The sequence below is a fragment of the Hemitrygon akajei genome, chromosome 15 (assembly GCF_048418815.1).
Source record: "Hemitrygon akajei chromosome 15, sHemAka1.3, whole genome shotgun sequence".
NCBI classification, from domain to species: domain Eukaryota; kingdom Metazoa; phylum Chordata; class Chondrichthyes; order Myliobatiformes; family Dasyatidae; genus Hemitrygon; species Hemitrygon akajei.
Genome location: NC_133138.1, coordinates 48,693,652 through 48,712,221, shown reverse-complemented (window position 1 = coordinate 48,712,221; position 18,570 = coordinate 48,693,652). Strand labels below are relative to the sequence as shown.

The 18,570-nt window shown below is 39.9% G+C and overlaps 1 long non-coding RNA gene across 1 annotated transcript in view; it reads left to right on the top strand.

Annotated features, from left to right (window-relative positions):
• The first annotated feature begins 836 nt into the window (after positions 1–836).
• LOC140739596 (uncharacterized) overlaps positions 837–18,570 on the top strand; it is a 59,647-nt gene continuing 41,913 nt past the window's right edge. Inside the window, exon 1 of the long non-coding RNA XR_012101681.1 lies at positions 837–918. This is a non-coding gene — a long non-coding RNA (uncharacterized lncRNA). The remainder of the gene's footprint in view (positions 919–18,570) is intronic.

Below are 18,570 nucleotides of genomic sequence, written 5' to 3'. Positions count from 1 at the left end.
AGGTGAGGGAGAATTCAATCTTCAATTGGCACTGATACTGAAATGCTCCTGTAGCCACATCCATTACTCAAATCACATATGCTTACATCACCAGTCTGCCAACAATCTGTCATTCAGTGTTCAATAAACCAATTCTAACAGTGTATTTCACTCCCACACAACTAACACCACTACCAACTATTCAACTATGATAGTCACATTACCCAAACGTTTTGCACGATGCACACCGACACAACATCCACTTCCTTGCATGAAAGAACAGAGAATAAGCCAGAGTGGCTGCAAGCTATTTAAGAAAAGTGAGCCACTGATCTGTGGTCAGGAACCTGACTTTGTAAAGACTGGTAATGAGGGTATCTGCTCCTCGAATTTCCTCTCTTCCCATTCCTGCCTGAATGGTGGTGGGGTCCAGGACACTTGGAGTGAAGATAAAATTTGAAGCATTTGCAAGCACGTTCAGCCAGATTGAAGAGAAAATCCACCTCAGCTTCCTCTGATATCAAAACCATCACATAAACTACTATTTTGCCAATTTGATTATCTTCTTAGGATATGGGGACTTCATTGTGGATTGAGCATGGACTTCTCTGCTGTAATACTAGTTCTAGAGCACAGACCTTCAGCTGTGCCTATAGCCAAGCTGTTCCAGTACAGCTACAATACTGGTATCCACCTGATAAAATGGAAAAAAATTACCTGGATATGACAAGATCACAAAAAGCAGGACAAATCAAAATGACTAGTCATTCTCACATCACCACCTGCATGTTCCCTTTGGAATTACAGATGATCCTAATTTGGAAATATATTGCAACACACACACACACACAAATGCTGGAGCAACTCTGCAGGTCAGACAGCTTCTATGGAGATGAGAAAACAGTCGATGTTTTGGGCCGAGACCCTTCTTCAGGAGTGGTAAGGAAAGGGGAAGATGCCAGAATAAAAAGGTGAGGGAGGGGAAGGAGGACAAACTAGAAGGTGATAGGTGAAGCCAGGTGGATAGGAAAGGTAAAGGGCTGGAGAGGAAGGAACCTGACAGGAGAGGAGAGTGGACCATAGGAGAAAGGGAAGGAGGAGGGGACCCGGGGGAGGTGATAGGCAGGTGAGAAGAGTTAAGAGGTCAGAATTCAGAATAGAAGAAGAGGGGAGGGAGAGGGATTTTTTTTACTGGAAGGAGAAACAATATTCATGCCATCAGGATGGAGGCTTGGAAATTTATTGTTCCTCATTGTCACTGGGTCTAAATCTCGGAAGTCTTTACCCAATGGGACTGCAGCGGTTCAAGCGGTCAGCTCACCATCACCTTCTGAAGAACAATAAGAGATGGGCAATACATGTAGGCCATGCCAGTGATATCATGACCATGTAAATTAAAAAAAACATTGAAGTCTTTGAATAAAAAAGACATATGGAAGATAGACCCTCCAAGGAAATGTGCTGGGGTAAGTAGGCAATCAGTTTCATCTTGAATTTAATTTATAAACTTGTTTTTGAATGTGTATTTTCTGGTGAGTGTGAACCCTCAGTTCCTCTAGCACCGCACTATTATCCACTTCATTGAATAATATATTCATTTGTAGAGAAGGTGAGTGTTTTAAGTACCAGTGGGGAAAGTATTGCTTTTGTGTCTCGTGGTGTTTTTCTTGTTGAACAACGCAACACTGAATTCACATGTGCAGCTTTCCTGGTTCTACGACCAGGTGGACTTGCTCATCAAAATACCTCGATTGGCATTTTCAATGATGAAGTAAATTATAGCATCCAAATAAAGTCCAGGAATGGATATCACAAAAAAGTCATAAATCTTACATTTGTCCTTCATATCGCCAGCAGCCTGATAGAGGTCAAGTTTGATCCAAAAATCTATGTATCTTGCTTTTGGATTAAGTGCCAGGTTGAGGTTATAATTTTGCAAACTGGTGACACAGAAGTTGTAACATAAATGCTTTATCCAGCGAGACAGTAATTATGGCAATGAGCAAAGGAGTTTGCTTTAACAGACTGTTTTTAAATATATGGTGGCTTAACATTTGTTCAAAACAGATGTCATGTGCTAGACAGCTGGTCTTCGCTCTGCTATTTCCCATCAGAGCAATGAGCTGTACTGTGAATTGGGAAACCTGTTTGTAACTTCTTATTTCTGTAAGAAGAAGCATTCTGCAATAAGATGTTTACCAGTTAAAGTTAGAATATTACTGGATGCTCTTTTCCTCATATGGTCATCTGCTTAGTATTCAGCAGCGATAAATGAATTTTTAAGAAGAAAATCTATTTGAGCTTCCTGCTGAAGCATCACAGATATCCACAGATACATCTTTAGCCAGTATAAATGAAAATTATTTGGTGCGATATTGCGCCAAGAAAAGCTCCAGCTAAGAATAAACAATATAGGCAGAGAAGTCAGTATACACTTTGAGAATTTTGTTGGATTTAACTGGAGAAATAAAGAAGGGAAATCTGTAGGGAATTTCTGCTGAATTTTAAAATGCATTTCATGGCACTCATCAAAGTTAAGCTTTCCTATTTGTGGTTGTCATAAATATTTAGTGAGAGGTTCCCATACACGGAATATTTTAAGATTCAGGCCAAGACGGGCGTTACCAGGGCTTGAACCATGCAGGAGAAGCTGAGAAGTAAGTCAGATACGTAGGAACTCTCTGCGGTCAGCGGACAAGACGCAGCAGAGGAGATACGGGAAGAGCTGAGGTCATAGACCTCAGCGTTGCCACATAACAAGTAAGAGCACATTTCTCCAACATTCTCAAACAGCAGCAACTCCAGAGGCACGTCAGCCTCCTGGAACATATCCTTTAGCAGCACCCTCACCATGCCAGATCAAGTGACAGTGCTATGCAAATGATTCCAAAAGTGATCAATGCTATTTTGTCTCCAGATCTTCCCAGGGGTGTTAGACATATTTGGGATTACTCTTTCAGCTGCACACAATTGTAAGTCACTGACAAAATGCATTTGCTTGACAATTATAATATTTTCCCAAGTGTGAATAAGTGAGTTGGTATCATTGCCTGGTATCCCAGGAATATATCAATAACTATACATAACTATCTGCCACAAATCCAGATCAATCAAAGCTTTGCATGCAACTAAAAGGTTTATGCAGGTGTGTGCATCATTTCTTGGAGCCAATTATTTTGCTTTCATTATGGCCATTTAAGATTATTTAAATTTTAAAAACCTTAAGCAGACTTAAGACTGACTAATAGATAACAAAAAAGACCCAGTTCATTCTTTTCACTATGAATTAAATAATTACATAGAGTATATTTTTTAGAAGGTCAATATTGACACATACCTGTTTATCCACTGACTATCCCAAGAAGCCTTTTACTGTTGAACTATAGTTTATTTAGTTAGGCAACTCCAGGAGAAGGTGGTAGAACAGCAGCAACCATTGTACATTGTCTTTGTTGATTTCTCACAAGCATTTGATATGGTGGACAGAGAAACACTCTGGGAAGTGCTCAAAACTTCTGGCTGTCCAGATCGGCTGGTTACGATGATCAAGTTGTTTCATGAGAACTTGACTGGCAAAGTATCTATCGGAGGAGACGTCAGCGAAGCCTTCACCATCAACCATGGGGTAAAACAGGGATGCGTTCTTGATCCAACTTTGTTCACACAATATCTTGCTGCAGTTTTGAAAATAATGGACCATAATTTGGACAAAGGTGTGTACATCACACTTGCTCAGATGGAAAATTGTTCAGCCTGTCAAGACTCAAAGCCTCAACCAAATCAAGAGAGGTATGTGTCAGAGAGCTTCTGTATGCAGACGACTCAGCTCTGGTTGCTACTGATTTTAATGTGATTCAAGAAATTGTAGACCACTTCTTGTATGTTGCCACTCTTTTTGGCCTAAGAATCAATATCTCCAAAACTGAACTTCTGCACCAGCCTCCTCCTCTGTGTGGTCCTAGTGAGACCCAACCACCAGTCATATCGGTCAATGGGGTAGCGCCGAAATGTTCCGACTCTTTCACATACTTAGGAAGCGCTGTGACCAACACCAACTCATCAGATCTGGAAGTTGAGAGGAGAATTCAGTCAGCTACAAAAGTCTTTGGTGCTTTGCAGAAGCGACTTTGGACTCACCACGACATTAAAATGGCAACCAAGGTCAAAGTGTATAACACAGCTGTTTTACCATCTCTGCTTTATTGAACTGAAACAATGACATTGTATCGGAAGCACATCAAGAAATTGACCAAGTCACAACTCAGGCATTTACGCAAATATTACACATCAAGTGGCAAGAGAGGGCACCAGATGTGAAGGTGCTCAAACGTGCTGGGACAGTCAGTGCAGAATCGCTCATCACAGCTTCTCAGCTGCGTTGGACTGGTCACGTCACAAGAAGGAGCGATGATCGTTTACCCAAAGCTGTTTTCTGTGGTGAGCTACATGAAGGAAAGAGGAAGCATGGTGGTCAGAAGCTGCGCTACAAAGATGTGCTCAAGCACCATATGAAGAACACTGACATGGATGTCAACACCTGGGAGAAAGATGCTTTGCACAGAAGAAGTTGGCGCTGCATTGTCAAGAAGTCAATCCCAGCTATCGAGGAGAAAAGGCAGAAAAAATATGAAGCAGGTCATGAACGCAGACATTCAGTGCTAGACCAGTCAAACCACAACTGCAACCAATGTGGGAGACAGTGCTGATCCAGTGCTGGTCTTGTGGCCCATAAACATGCCTGCAGAGACTAAACTCTCAGCACAGTCAACATCGAAATCGAGGACAGCTGAAGAAGAAGTTTATTTAGTTTAGATTTGAGGGCCATTTTTCTGGCAGCTGCTCCACAGATTCTTTCTTTCTTAGAATCATTTTAAGTTGTTGGACATATTGTTCTCATTGCAGCTGGATGCTATTAGTGAGAAAGTCTATTCAGCAAATTCAGCTATATTTCAGCATCCAGGGAACTCAACCAAGGGATATAGGGCTTTGTATAAAACAGTGGAAAGAAATGTCCAAGCCATATGATATATTTTCCTTTGAATATTAGAAAATAATAATTATTTATTGGTTAAAAACTTCCAGCACTATTTTTGATACCAATCTCTAGATTATAAACTTGTTGAATATTACATATATAATCTCACCAGACCTGATCAGTTTTAGAGATAATAGTCATGATATTACTAAATTGCTTTTGCAGATGCCACAAAGATCAGTGGTGTTGAGGATAGTGTAGATGATTGTCATAGGATATAAGCAGGATGCAGAACTGGGTAGAGAAGTGGCAGATGGAGTTCAGCCCAGAGAAGTGGGAAGCTGGAAGGTCAAACTGGAGGCAGAGTACAAGGTTAATGGTAGTATTCTTAACAGTGTGAAGGAACATTTTTGCTGTGCCCATGGTCTTTTTTAAAAATCAATTATGGTATTATTTGCACTGTTGTAACTATATGTTGTAACTGTGTGGTTTTGTGCAGGTCTTGTAGCTTTAGTTTTTGGTTTGTTGGGTGCTAGAGTTGGTCTCCTGACTTGGTGTGTCTGGGTTGTCTTGTTTTGTCTGGTGGGTTTGGAGCTCCTTTCCAGGGAACGCGCTAAGACGGTAGCGCGATATTAATACGCAGCAGCCTCTCCGGACTCTGGACTGGGGATTGCCAAACGTTATATTCTTTTTCTGGTGTAGTCTGTTTTGTCATGTGCTTTTGTGATATAATTCTGGAGGAACATTGTCTCATTTTTTAACTGCATTGCATTTGTGGTTTCTAAAAGACAATAAACTGAAACTGAACTGAACTGAACAGAAGGATCTTGGGATCCAAGTCCATAGATCCCTCAAAGTTGCCTCACAAGTTGATTGTGTGGTTAAGAAGGCCTTCATTAGTCGGGGAATTGAGTTAAAACATCATGAGGTAATGTTGCAGCACTACAGATTTCTGGTTAGACCACACTTGGAGTGTTGTGTTCAGTTTTGGTCACCTCATTACAGGAAGGATGTGAAAGCTTTAGACAGAGTGCTCAGGAAATTTACCAAGATGCTGCCTGGAATAGAGAACATGTCTTATGAGGGAAGGTTGAGTAATCTAGTGCTTTTCTCTATGAAGTGAAGGAAGATAATGGGGGTTGTCTTGATAGAAGTATATAAGATTATGAAAGGCATAGGTAGAGTGGATAGCTAGAGCCTTTTCGTCAGGAGCGATGGCCAACACCCATTTAAAGACATCCATTGAAGGTGTTTAGAGAAAAGTACAGGAGAGATTTTTACACAGAGAATGCACTGTCAGAGGAGGTGGTAGTTGATGCAATAGGGACATTTAAAAAACTCTTAGATAAGCACATGGAGGTAATAAAATAGAAGATGATAAGCATTGTAGGAGAGAAGAGTTTGATTGATCGCTTTCAGGTTGGAGTAGGAATGGGTATACAGGTTGGCACAACACCATAGGCCAATGGCCCCATACTGTGCTGTACTATTCTATGTTCTACATATAGTAGTGGATATATATCTGCATTTGAAAGTAAGTGGACAGGTATCTGAAATATGGAACTTGCTCTTTTCTGAATTTAACCCATCACAAACAAACTTTCTTTTTTTTTTCATTTACAAAAAAAGGGCACCAATTTACACAGATAAGTAAGATTTCACACTTTACACCTTAACCTTCTGACTTGAGTTAATGAAGTTGAAAGCCTGTGTGTATCAAAACGCTCAATCAAAAAGTAGCTAATCCTTTATTATTGCACACCTGTATGTACAATAACTTCCTTAAGTGTACAGCGCCTACAAAAAGAATTCACCCCCCCCCCCGAAGTTTTCATGTTTTATTGTTTTACAACATTGAATCACAATGGATTGAATTTGGCTTTTTTGACACTGAAAAAGACTCTTTCAGGTCAAAGTGAAAACAGATCTCTACAAAGTGATCTAAATGAATTACAAATATAAAACACAAAATAATTGATTGCATAAGTATTCGCCCCCCCCCCCCCCTTTACTATGACACACCAAAACTTCACTGGTACAGCCAGTTGGTTTTAGAAGTCACATAATTATTAAATGGAGATCTGTTTTTTAGAGACCTATGTGCAGTCAAAATGTTTCAATTGTATTAGAAATACACTTGTATCTGGAAGGTCCAACTGCTGGTGAGTCAGTATCCTGGCAAAAAGCTACACCACGAAGACAAAAGAACATTCCAAGCAACTCCGCGAAGAGGGTGTTAAAAAGCAGAAGTCCAGGAGATGGATACAAGAAAATTTCCAAGTCTCTGAATATCCCTTGGAGTACAGTTAAGTCAATCATCAAGAACTGGAAAAATATGGCACAGATGTAAATCTGCCTAGAGCAGGCTGTCCGCTAAAACTGAGTAACCACGCAAGAAGGGAACTTGTAAGGGAAGCCAACAAGAGACCTATGACAACTCTGGAGGAGTTACAAGCTTTAGTGGCTGAGATGGGAAAGACTGTACATACAACAACTGTTGCCCGGGTGCTTCGCCAGTTGCAGCTTAATGGGAGAGTGGCAAAGAGAAAGCCACTGTTGAAAAAAACTCACATGAAGTCTCGGCCAGAGTTTGCTAGAAGGTATGTGGGAGACTCTGAAGTCAGCTGGAAGAAGGTTCTATGGTCTCATGAATACAAAATTGAGATTTTTGGCCATCAGACTAAATGCTATGTTTGGCGTAAGCCGAACACCACACATAAAAAACACACCATCCCTACTGTAAAGCATGGTGGTGGCTGCATCATGCTGTGGGGATGCTTCACTGCAGCAGGCCCTGGAAAGCTTGTGAAGGTAGAGGGTAAAATGAATGCAGCAAAATACAGGGAAATCCTGGAGGAAACCCTGATACAGACCGCAAGAGAACTGCGACTTGGGAGAAGGTTTGTTTTCCAGCAAGACAATGGCCCAAGCATAACGCCAAAGCTACACAGGAATGGCTTAAAAACAAAGAAGTTAATGTCTTGGAGTGGTCAAATCAGAGTCCAGACTTCAATCCAATTGAGAATTTGTGGCTGGACTTGAAATGGGCTGTTCACTCATGACCCCCATGCAATCCGACAGAGCTTGAGCAGACTTGTAAAGAAGAATGGGGAAATTGCTGTGTCCAAATGTGCAAAGCTGATAGAGACCTATCCACACAGACTCAAGGCTGTAATTGCTGCCAAAATTGCATCTACTAAATACTGGCTTGAAGGGAGTGAATATTTGTGCAATCAATTATTTTGTGTTTTATATTTGTAATTAATTTAGATCGCTTTGTAGCAAATTGTTTTCACTTTGACATGAGTCTTTTTCTATTGATCAGTGCCAAAAAAGCCAAATTAAATCCATTGTGATTCAATGTTGTAAAACAATGAAACATGAAAACTTCCAGGGGGGATGAATAATTTTTATAGATGCTTTTATGCATATATACATGTTATATATAGACGCTATAAAAAATGTTTTATGTGCATTTGAGAATTCAGAAATATTTTATATGTTCAGTTAGCTATACATAAATCCTTCTGAAGCTACAACTGTGGTGAGCCACAGAAAAAATGATAAAGTTATCGTCTCTCTGATGCAATTGTCAGACTTTATATAACAACATTTACAGAGCAATATAGTTATATTGATTCCATATTTTAAATCCCATCATAAGATTCCGTAGTTGACCTCTTTGAGTGCATAGAAGCTAATAGCTTTGCTTGAGAAATAGATGTGAAACAGATTTTAGTAATTCAAGCCAATTATGTTAGATTTTTTGAGTTGTTTTCAAGTTTAGTAGTGCAATTGTATGTAAGTCATGACCACAGTGAGAAGGAGATTCAATATTTAACTTGAAAACAGAATTGGTTGAATTTGCTCTGTGGCTAATCCCTGGAGATGAATTGAGGTGAAATTAAAAATGCTTGGTTGACCTGACAATTTTGGATTAATTCCTTACATTGTCAGATTCAAGTATAAATGTGATAACCACATTCATTGAACGTCTGAAAATATTTTTTAAGCTGCAGGGAATACTGATTACCAGTTCATGCTTACTTTTCTCTTCTGCTATTCACTTTTTCGTAAAAAAATTGAGGGTCAGTAGATGGTGGAAGATGATGGGGAGAGTCTGGAGTGGGTGCATGGCCAGAGGCTGGTGATGCGAGAATGGTGACTGCAATGTTAATGTGAAGCAGAGGGAACTCTATTCATCTCCACACCGAGATGTTTCCACAAAGATTAGCAGCTGGTTTTCCAATTCCATCTGAGCAAACTGGATGATGAGATCAGTGGTTTACTGACTTGTCGCCACCAGTTTTGCAGTGAATCTCAAAACAATCTTCATGACCCGTACATCTGTGCTTCTGCCTCTAAATGACAGTTTCACAGACTCATTAGAGCTAGCCGCTGCCAACCCTATCATACCCTTCAATACACAGAGTCAATGCACAAATGCCATTTAATGGAACTCTTTCAACTGTTCCAATAGCATAATCCAGTTTGTAGTAGAAATATCAGCCAGGCAATTCACCTGGTAAATTCACTGAAGTATAAATCTGAAGCATCCAGCCTAAGTTCCAGCCACGGTTAATCGCTCATCTTCCAGCCTTCAATTGCGACGAAGCCTTTCACTTCACGAACAGGTGATCAGGTGCTGCACAAGATCGGTGATGAATTTTTAGGTAGAATTGGAAGTAAGCTGTGATAAGGAAGAGCAGCTGTAGGCCCAATCAATCCCATTGTGGCCGGGATGGTGAGGAATGGTGGGAAGGTTTCCGCTGGCACTGAGCGGGCACAGGGAAGGCTGGAGTGGCATTGGTTAAAGAGAAGGGAAATGTGGTTTGGGACCAGTACTTGGTCAGGTTGATGGAATAAAAGATTGCATTCATGTGTGTTCTTTTCTGATGGGGGATTAGATCTCAGATTGGATTGGCCTATGGCCAGTTAGATTAAGAGGGCGAGTGACTGAGGTTTTTCATCGGAGGAGTGGAGTGGTGGGTTAAACGTCAGTGGCACTGGAGATGATGACGGTTAGTGTACTGTGGTGTAGGTGCCTGAAGGTTAATACTGTATAAAAACTATTAAGAAATTTGGTTTCTCTCTTCATGGGTGCTGCCTGGCTTACTGAGTATTTCCAAGATTTTTTGTTTATATTTTGGGTGTGATATAGTTTAATACTAATTTACCAAGGGAGTCCCCATGTTTATTTTTATTGTAAACTGGATTAGGTTTATGGAGCAGATAACAGGTTTTCATTCAAAGTGGTATTGTAGATATGTTACAAGTAGATATGGCAATTGTGGTTTCATTAGTGGTACTTGAAGTAAAACACAATAAAACGAATAACTTCACAATCAGTAACCACTAGGTGGAGACATTCATGCTAATTTCTTACACTTTAAGGTTATGATTTGATTCTATGGTTCGTGGAGTAGCAGCTGATGCATGAAAATGTATCATTTATGACGGTACCTTGTTTGCTCTTGGGATCCAATGCAAGTTATTAGATTTTGTAAAGTCATCCATCGCTAGTCAGAAATTTCCTTTATTCTAAAACACAAGTGCCAGCAAGAAATTAGAAATGATGGGCAATATTCCAAATTTAAGGTGCTTATCATCAAGTGCAATTTCCTTACTGGAATAGATAGAACTGATTTGAATTTAGAGGGAAACAATAAATTTTTAACTGGTTACAATTGATCAATTAAAATAAAATATTCTAGACATCCTTGGCAGTTGCATTGTTCCATGAATTAAAATTATGCCTTTCTTAAAATTAATGATTGTCTGTAGAAATTCATCCTTGAACAAATGAGGATATTTATAAAAAGTGTGACCGGAATTTTCCCTGAAAATGTAGAACCGGCCGGGATCTAAATGCGAGAACCGTTCTGAAGTGGAAACAGCCTCTGAAGGTGACTGTGTCATCATGTTGGTCTTTCATTTTAATCATACTGCAGTTTCACTTTGACCTCGTTTGGCCTTACGTCTCCTACAAATCTTCAGATAAAAATTAGTACCTTCTCAGGTCTTAACTGTAAATAGTTTTTTTTAACTTAAATGAGACATTACTTAGATTAAACTTTTTTTGACAAGATTTTCCTTGACATTGAGCAGAAGATTTCAGATTTTTGATAATGTCATCTTTATCACATTCAGGTTGCAAATAATGGAACTTATAAAACGTTTGATGGTATCACCAAAAAGTGGAATGATAACACTGAGAAGACAAATATGGAGCAAACTCTAGCAATAGACTTGCAACATGCACAAAATGCTGGAGGAACTCAGCAGGCCTGACAGCACCTGTGGAAAAGAGTAAACAGTTGATGTTTCAGGCTGAGACCCTTCATCAGGATTCTCTTGTTTGTAGAGATAGACTTGCTGTCTTTGTCCATCACACATACATTCATTAAGTTTGAATTCAGAATCCCAACTACGAACAGGGATGTTGCTAAAAGTTTGATTTTAAATTGAGGTCAAGTGTGTGCAGTTTAATTAGAGTTGTCTGAATATGGCACAGAAATGGGAACAGGGAGGGTGTAACCTAAGAGAGGACCAGTGATCATTTCATCTTTTGCACTTTTCCTTACACAAAGATCCCTCCATATTTGCCTTCTTGGTATATCAGTCCACATTATGGTTATACCTCTAACTATATTAAAGATTCTACTAATTTCAACTGATGAAGGTTGCATCATCAGAAAGTTGAAAGCTTGCCCTCAAAGTTAATGAAAATCTTATTGAAAATGTTTGATCTGAGGAAGGCGTCATTTTAAGACCCAAAATAACTGGATTAAAAGAACCATTAACTTCCAGACAATTCTATGCCTGCTGTAGAAAAGGGGAACTATCTTAATGGCTCCTGCTATCTGAAATAACACACACAAAATGCTGGAGGAGCTCAGCAGGTCAGGCAGTATTTATGGAAAAGAGTACAGTCAACATTTCAGACCGAGTCTCTTCATCCCTTTCCCTTTGTATTGAATAATATTTGATTTTTCTTTCAAAATTTTTAGTACTTTCTCTTCATCATTGTATCATTTTGTAAGGTTCAGAGGAAATATTTTCTGGCATTGTCAGTTAGCAGAATAGCATCATTACTTTAGGTCTCTGATTTAACCTTCAGTGCTGAATTGTCTAAAGTGTCAAGTCAACAGTATGTGTATAATCTTTTTTGGTATAGGGCTTGTTTTAAAGGATATTAGTTTTCTCTATTTCTGAATGTTCCAAACAACTTCACAGCTATTTATTTTCAAAGCAGAATTAAAACTGTGCAGAAGTTTAGAGTTTTTTTTGTGAATGTCTGGATTGCATTTGCCTTTTCATTTCTCAAATTATTTCAAAGCGCACAAAATGTGTGTTGCTTCTGGTTGAAAATAGTCAGTCTTCCATTTCCTTGTGCTTTCTTTTAAAACAAGCTGAGATCTGCATGTCTCTTCTGAGCTGGGAGATACTGTCTACCTTCCATTCCATGACATTTACGTGTCTGCAAAAGTGGATGGTTGTGAAGATCATCTGTCTCAACTATTTGAATGACTTTGTTGTGTGACATTACTGAGCAAGATTTTTACTCAACGGAAATTATAACCTTTAAATTTATAAGCTGTTAAAACATTTATGAAAAGCTTTACCTTCTCATTTGCCATACCTCTAATCTTGAATCTAAAGATCACGATTAGTTATGATGCTGCACCCACTGACAACTATGTTGAATTACAGCAAGTTGCTGTCTTAAGCATCACAGCAAGCTTTGTTCCATTTATACATAAACACTCCTCTTTTAGATTACTGTACGGCACTCCAATCCTGGATGCTACTTCTCCGTCATTTGACTTAATTGCTAAGGCTATTGTTGGTAGACCCTTTGAATCATGTGACTTTAGCCGTGTTGCAAAGGTTTGGGACGTCAGACAGCTTTCCAGGTCAGGTGATTTTGTACTATTGCGTGTGTGGTCTATTTTCACAATGCATCATCAAAAGCCTGAATCTGCATTCTTGATCATACCATAGCTAACAGATTTACAGTTATTTCACCTTTTGCTTCATTAGACGCATTCATTTTAATTTCCACCCAATTTTAAAAGTCATGTTCAATTAGATGCTGCAAGCATGCTGAAGCATCAGATGCTGCACTGGGAAATATAATATTTATTATGCACCAAGGACATTCCGTGTACGTGCTGGGCACATCAAGAGAGTAAAATTTCTCTCAGGATGTGCACAGTTGGCCTTATGTGGAATCACTTGGATTTGTTAACTCCTGACATGAGACCAATGTCAAGTTTCTCCCTTTATGTAAATATATTGAATTATATTGTTATTAAAGTGAAATAATATCTTTTCACTCTGTGCATTGTTTGAATCCTCACATTTATTATAATCATTTATAAAGAAGTGTGAAATATGAATAAAATATACAGGCTTCATAGGAAAGGTGCTGGTCTGTAGAAATATTTATTGACTTTGCTGTAATTTCTTCTGGAGATGGAAAGACTGCATATTGTTTGCATAAAACTGCCTGAGTGGATTAATATATTTCTTGGAAAGTGAATAGTACAACCATTGTGCTAAAGGACAACAATTACTGCAGTGCCAGCATTTGATTGTATTAAGATTTAGTGAAGATTGCTTTTAGCCTTGGACCACTATTTTAGCAAATATAAATTGTAGGGGAATAATGCAAGTCACCAAGGTGACACAAAGTATAACTTTAAAGAATCCCTCAATATAAAGAAAAGCACCAGTAATGCACTTACGTTTTGATCATCATCTGAATGAAAGACCCTAAATTAGAATTTATTAGATCAGCACTCAGTACTCATTTATTCATAAAAGTGTATATGGGTAAGGAGAGCAACAATAAGCCAGTCAGTTTAATCTTGGTATTAAAACTACAGGAGCAATAATCCGAGGCAGTATTATCAATCACTTGGACAAGCGTAGATTGATTGCTGGTCAATCATGCTTAAATAGCTTGATAGAGACTTTTGACAAGGTAACTGTTGAAGAAAATGTGATTAATAAGGTGTACCTGGGTTTTGATAAACTTCATATATATTACTCGTAATCAGGACTGGAGCCCGTTGAATAAAAGGACAGAATCAGCATGAATAGAAAGTTGGCAAATGGAAATAGCTGAGAATAAGAATTCAAAATTCCTGTTTGGACTGGGAGAAAGTGTCGAGTGATGTTCACTGGAAACTGGTACTGATTTGCTCCGCTTTCCTTAATAAAATGGGTTGGATCATATTGATAGCTAGCTGGTGGTTTTGTTGAGAAATGCCAGCCTGCTGCAGCACACGTGTCAGTGTCCTTTAGACTTGAAAATGAATTTAGTTTTAATATTTATTTTATTTTTTAATGTAATTCATATTTTGTTCTTTCTTATTTCTTTATTTAGTTAGAGGTACAATACAGTAACAGGCCGGCTGGTGGTGTAGTGGCATCAGTGCCGGACTTTGGAGCGAAGGGTCCCGAGTTTGAATCCAGCCGGCTCCCTTGCACGCTTTCCATCCGTGCTGGGTTGAGCGTCGAGCTAGCAACTTGGCCTCATAAAAATAAGCCTGCTAAAAATAAACACTGTCATGATGGTTCCACTCAGAGTTAAAGGCTTTCTTCTTCTCTTCTTCTGCAATGTGGTTACTGCCCCTTCTGGCCCAGCGAGCCCGCACTGCCCAATTACACCCATGTGACCAATTCACCTACGAACGCATATGTTTTTGGGATGTGAGAGGAAACCAGAGCATCTGGCAGAAACCCACGTGGTCACGGGAAGAGCATACAAACTCCTTACAGGCAGTGGCAGGAATTGAACCCATGTCACTGCTACATAAGAACATAAGAAATAGGAGCAGGATTAGGCCATCTAGCCTGTCGAGACTGCTCTGCCATTCAATAAGATCATGTTTGAGCTGACCATGGACCCATCTCTACCTACCTGCCTTTTCCCCATTACCCTTAATTCCCTTACTACGCAAGATCTATCCAACCTACCCTGCCATGCTTCCCAGTATTTTACTGTTTCCAAATATCTGCAATGACCAGAAGACCATCAGAGTTGTTTTCTGATGGAGTCTTTGCAATGCAATCTAAACATTTCTCTCAACCACTTCTGCTCCATGGAGCAGATGCGGCTACAAGGTCAGCGGGATATTGGGAACTGCACACCAACCAGTTTTCTTTGTGCTGAATTCACCCTGTGGGAAGCTTCTGCAAGGCAGGGTTGAGTTCAGTGCAATCAAGCTCAACAGTGACTTGATCTTGTGTATATGATTTCCAATTTTCAGACAATTGGGCAACACAGTGAATTGTGCAGAGGGTAGTAACAGATTAGAAAGGATATTGACAAGATAGTATAGTGGGTAGGCATTTGGTAGATGAAGACTAGTGCAGAAAAATGTAAAGAGGAATAATAAGAGGTGATATAAACAGAAAGGAACAATTCTAAAAGGGTTGTCAGAACAAATATCTGGGGATATATTGTCATAAATTGTTGAAAGTAACAGGATTGGTAAAGAAGTTGTCAATTTTCTCTTTGGATCTGTGCATTGCCAGAAATGCCACTGCTTACAGTTCATCATCAATTACCCTTCAGAAGGTTGCATCGAGCCTCCTTCTCAAGCAGCTACAGTGCTTCTGGGTAAGGTACTTCCATATAGCTATTGGGGCAGGCGTTCCAGAGTTTGGACGCAACAATGAGGTGCCAGGGTTTTCAGGATGTTGTGTAACCTGGGAGGGCAGAGGTGTCTCCTAGTGGCTTCTGCCCATGTCATTCTTGATGGGAGAGGGACTAGGTGGATTGCTATTGCAAAGATATGACATGGGCTTGAAGACCCAAATGACTTCCCATCTTGCTGTCACCTTTCATTGATTCTGTAAACGTGAATAGTTCTGACGAAAGGTCCCATTTTTATTGTAAACATGAGAAATTCTGCAAATGCTGGAACTCCAAAGCAACGTGCACAAAATGCTGGAGGAACTCAGCAGGTCAGTCAGCACCCATGGAAATGAATACACATTTCCAGTCAATGTTTTAGGCTGAGACCTTTCTTCAGGACTGGAAAGGAAGGGGGAAGACATCAGAATAAAAAGGTGTGGGAGGGGAAGGTGATAGGTGAAGCCAGGTGGATGGTGCAGAATAAATCTGATAGGAGTGGAGAATGGATCATAGGAGAAAGGGAAAATAGGGGAGGTGATAGGTAGGTGAGATAAAGAGGTAAACAGCCAGAGTGAGGAAATAGAAGAAGAAAGATGGGGTAGGGAAAAATGTTGGAAAGGGAAATCGACATTCATGCCATCAGGTTGGAGGCGACCCAGAGGGAATATGAGGTGTTCCTCCTCCACCCTCAGACTGGCCTCATTGTGGCAAAGGAGAAGACCATGGACTGACATGTCAGAACAGGAATTCAGATGGGTGGCCATCAAAAAATCCTGTTTTTTGCTGATGGAGTGGAAGTACTCAATGAAGCTTACGTCAGGTCTGATTGATGTAAAGGAGGTCGCATTGGAAGCACTGGATACAATAGGTGACCCACCAGGTTCACAGGTGAAGTGTTGCCTCACACGGAAGGACTGTATGGGGCCCTGAAAGGTGGTTAAGGGAGAAGCTGAACGGGCAGGTAATGGTTGATTGTCTCCAGAGATGGAGGGAGAGAGAAATTGAAAAAAGGGGAAAGAAATTTCAGAAATGGACCAAGCAAATTTAAGGGCAGGGTGGAAGTTGGAGGAAAAGTTGATGAAATTGATAAAGTCAGCATGGGTGCATGAAACAGCACAAATGCAGTTGTCAATATAGCACAGAAAGAGTTGGGGAGTATTATCGGGGATGGCTTTGAACATGGACTGTTCTACCCTGCACACACAGCACAATAAACAAAATGTTATCACAAATAAGTTATTAAAATATCATTAAAATGCATGTAAAATGCTCAGCACAGTTAAACAGTAAACAGTAAAAAGCCCACTGTCCTAGTGACAAGATCTTGGTGGTGGCTGGGTAGTCATTAGTCTCACAGCCTGGGGGAAAATCTGTTACACAGTCTGGTAGTCCTAATCACGATGCTCTTGTAGTGAGTCAAACAGACTGTGGGATGGGTGCTAGAGATCCTCCCCAGTGATTCGGGCCCTTCGTATGCAACGGTCCCAGTAAGTGTCACAAATGGTGGGGGGGGGGGGGTGGAGGAGACACTGATGATCCTCACTGCGGGTATTACTATCCTCTGTAAGGTCTTGTGCTCCGATACCTCGCAGCTTCCACACCAGACAATGTTGCAGCCAGATGGAGCTCCTCCAGAAAGTTGTCAGAATGGGGGCAGAGATCCTTGCATGCCTCAAAGAGGAGACACTGCTGTGCCATCATGATTAATGAGGAGGCATTGAGTCCAAGTTAGATTATCCATTACGTGCACATCAAGGAAGTTTGTGCTCTTCACTCTCTCCATGGTAAAGCTATTGATGTGCAATAGAGAGTAGAGAATGAACCAGCAATGTAACGCTTTTCTGTTAGCATAACAGAACATAACTATGAGCCCTGATGAGGGCTTTTGGCCCGAAATATCGGCTCTTTATTCCTCTCCATAGATGCGTCTCACCTGCTGAGTTTCTCCATCATTTTGTGTGTGCTACTCTGGATTTTCAGCATCTGCAGAACCTATTGTTTTTAAAGCATAACCATGGATGATTGGTTTCATTTCTCATTGTTTTCTTTCTCAATTAAATGCAAACTTACTGAAAAATTTGAAATATTTCATTAAACGTTTGTCATTCTTCCTGCTTCGAATTTAGTTTCCAAATGCACCCTGGCTGACTCACCTCTTGTATTTATGTAGATCACTTTGTTTAAGTTCAACTCTTAAACATAAAATTGCTGCTGTCAAAATATATAACAGACAGTTCCCGATTGATTCCATGATATGTTGCTCCAGATAATTGTGTTCTGTGAACTTGGTCTCACTAATTTTATTTATTTATGCCAAATGAAGATAAATGATATTTTTCTTTACATTAGAAAGCTTTTCTGTGAAGATTATGAGAAAATACTCATGGTTCACTTTTGAATAATTCCTTTATATACTTCTGTCAGCCGCTATTCATTTTGTTGTCAACTGTGGCTCAGTTGAGTGCAATCACTTCTCCAAATCAGAAGATTCTAGATTGAAACCCCCTTCAAAGATACACGTATAACAATGAAGGCTGACACTCTAATGCACTTGTGAGGGATTGCTTTACTGCTAATGGTGGTTTTTTATGGATGAGTCATTAATCTGAGGTGCTTTCTGCTTTTTCAAGTGGTTGCCAAGGGCCTCCTAGCAAAATTTCAAAGAAGAGCATAACCCAGAAAAACTGCACATAATTGTTTGTGCCATTTCCTTTGTTTTCAAAGTTACTCCATCTCCTTCGGGAAGTCTTGAGAAGAATGGGAAAAGTGCTAATCAAGTCTTCTTTCAGACTTTGTTTCTCTGGAACAGGCAGATGAGTTAAGGTGATGCCATTTCTGACAATTTCTCCTACCAACTACAGAAATCTCAACCAAGGCTAACGTGTTCAAGTACTGGAGATGGAGCTTGAATTATCAACCTTCAGACTCCTGATGTGCTTTTTGAACCAAGTGACAGCAACACAAG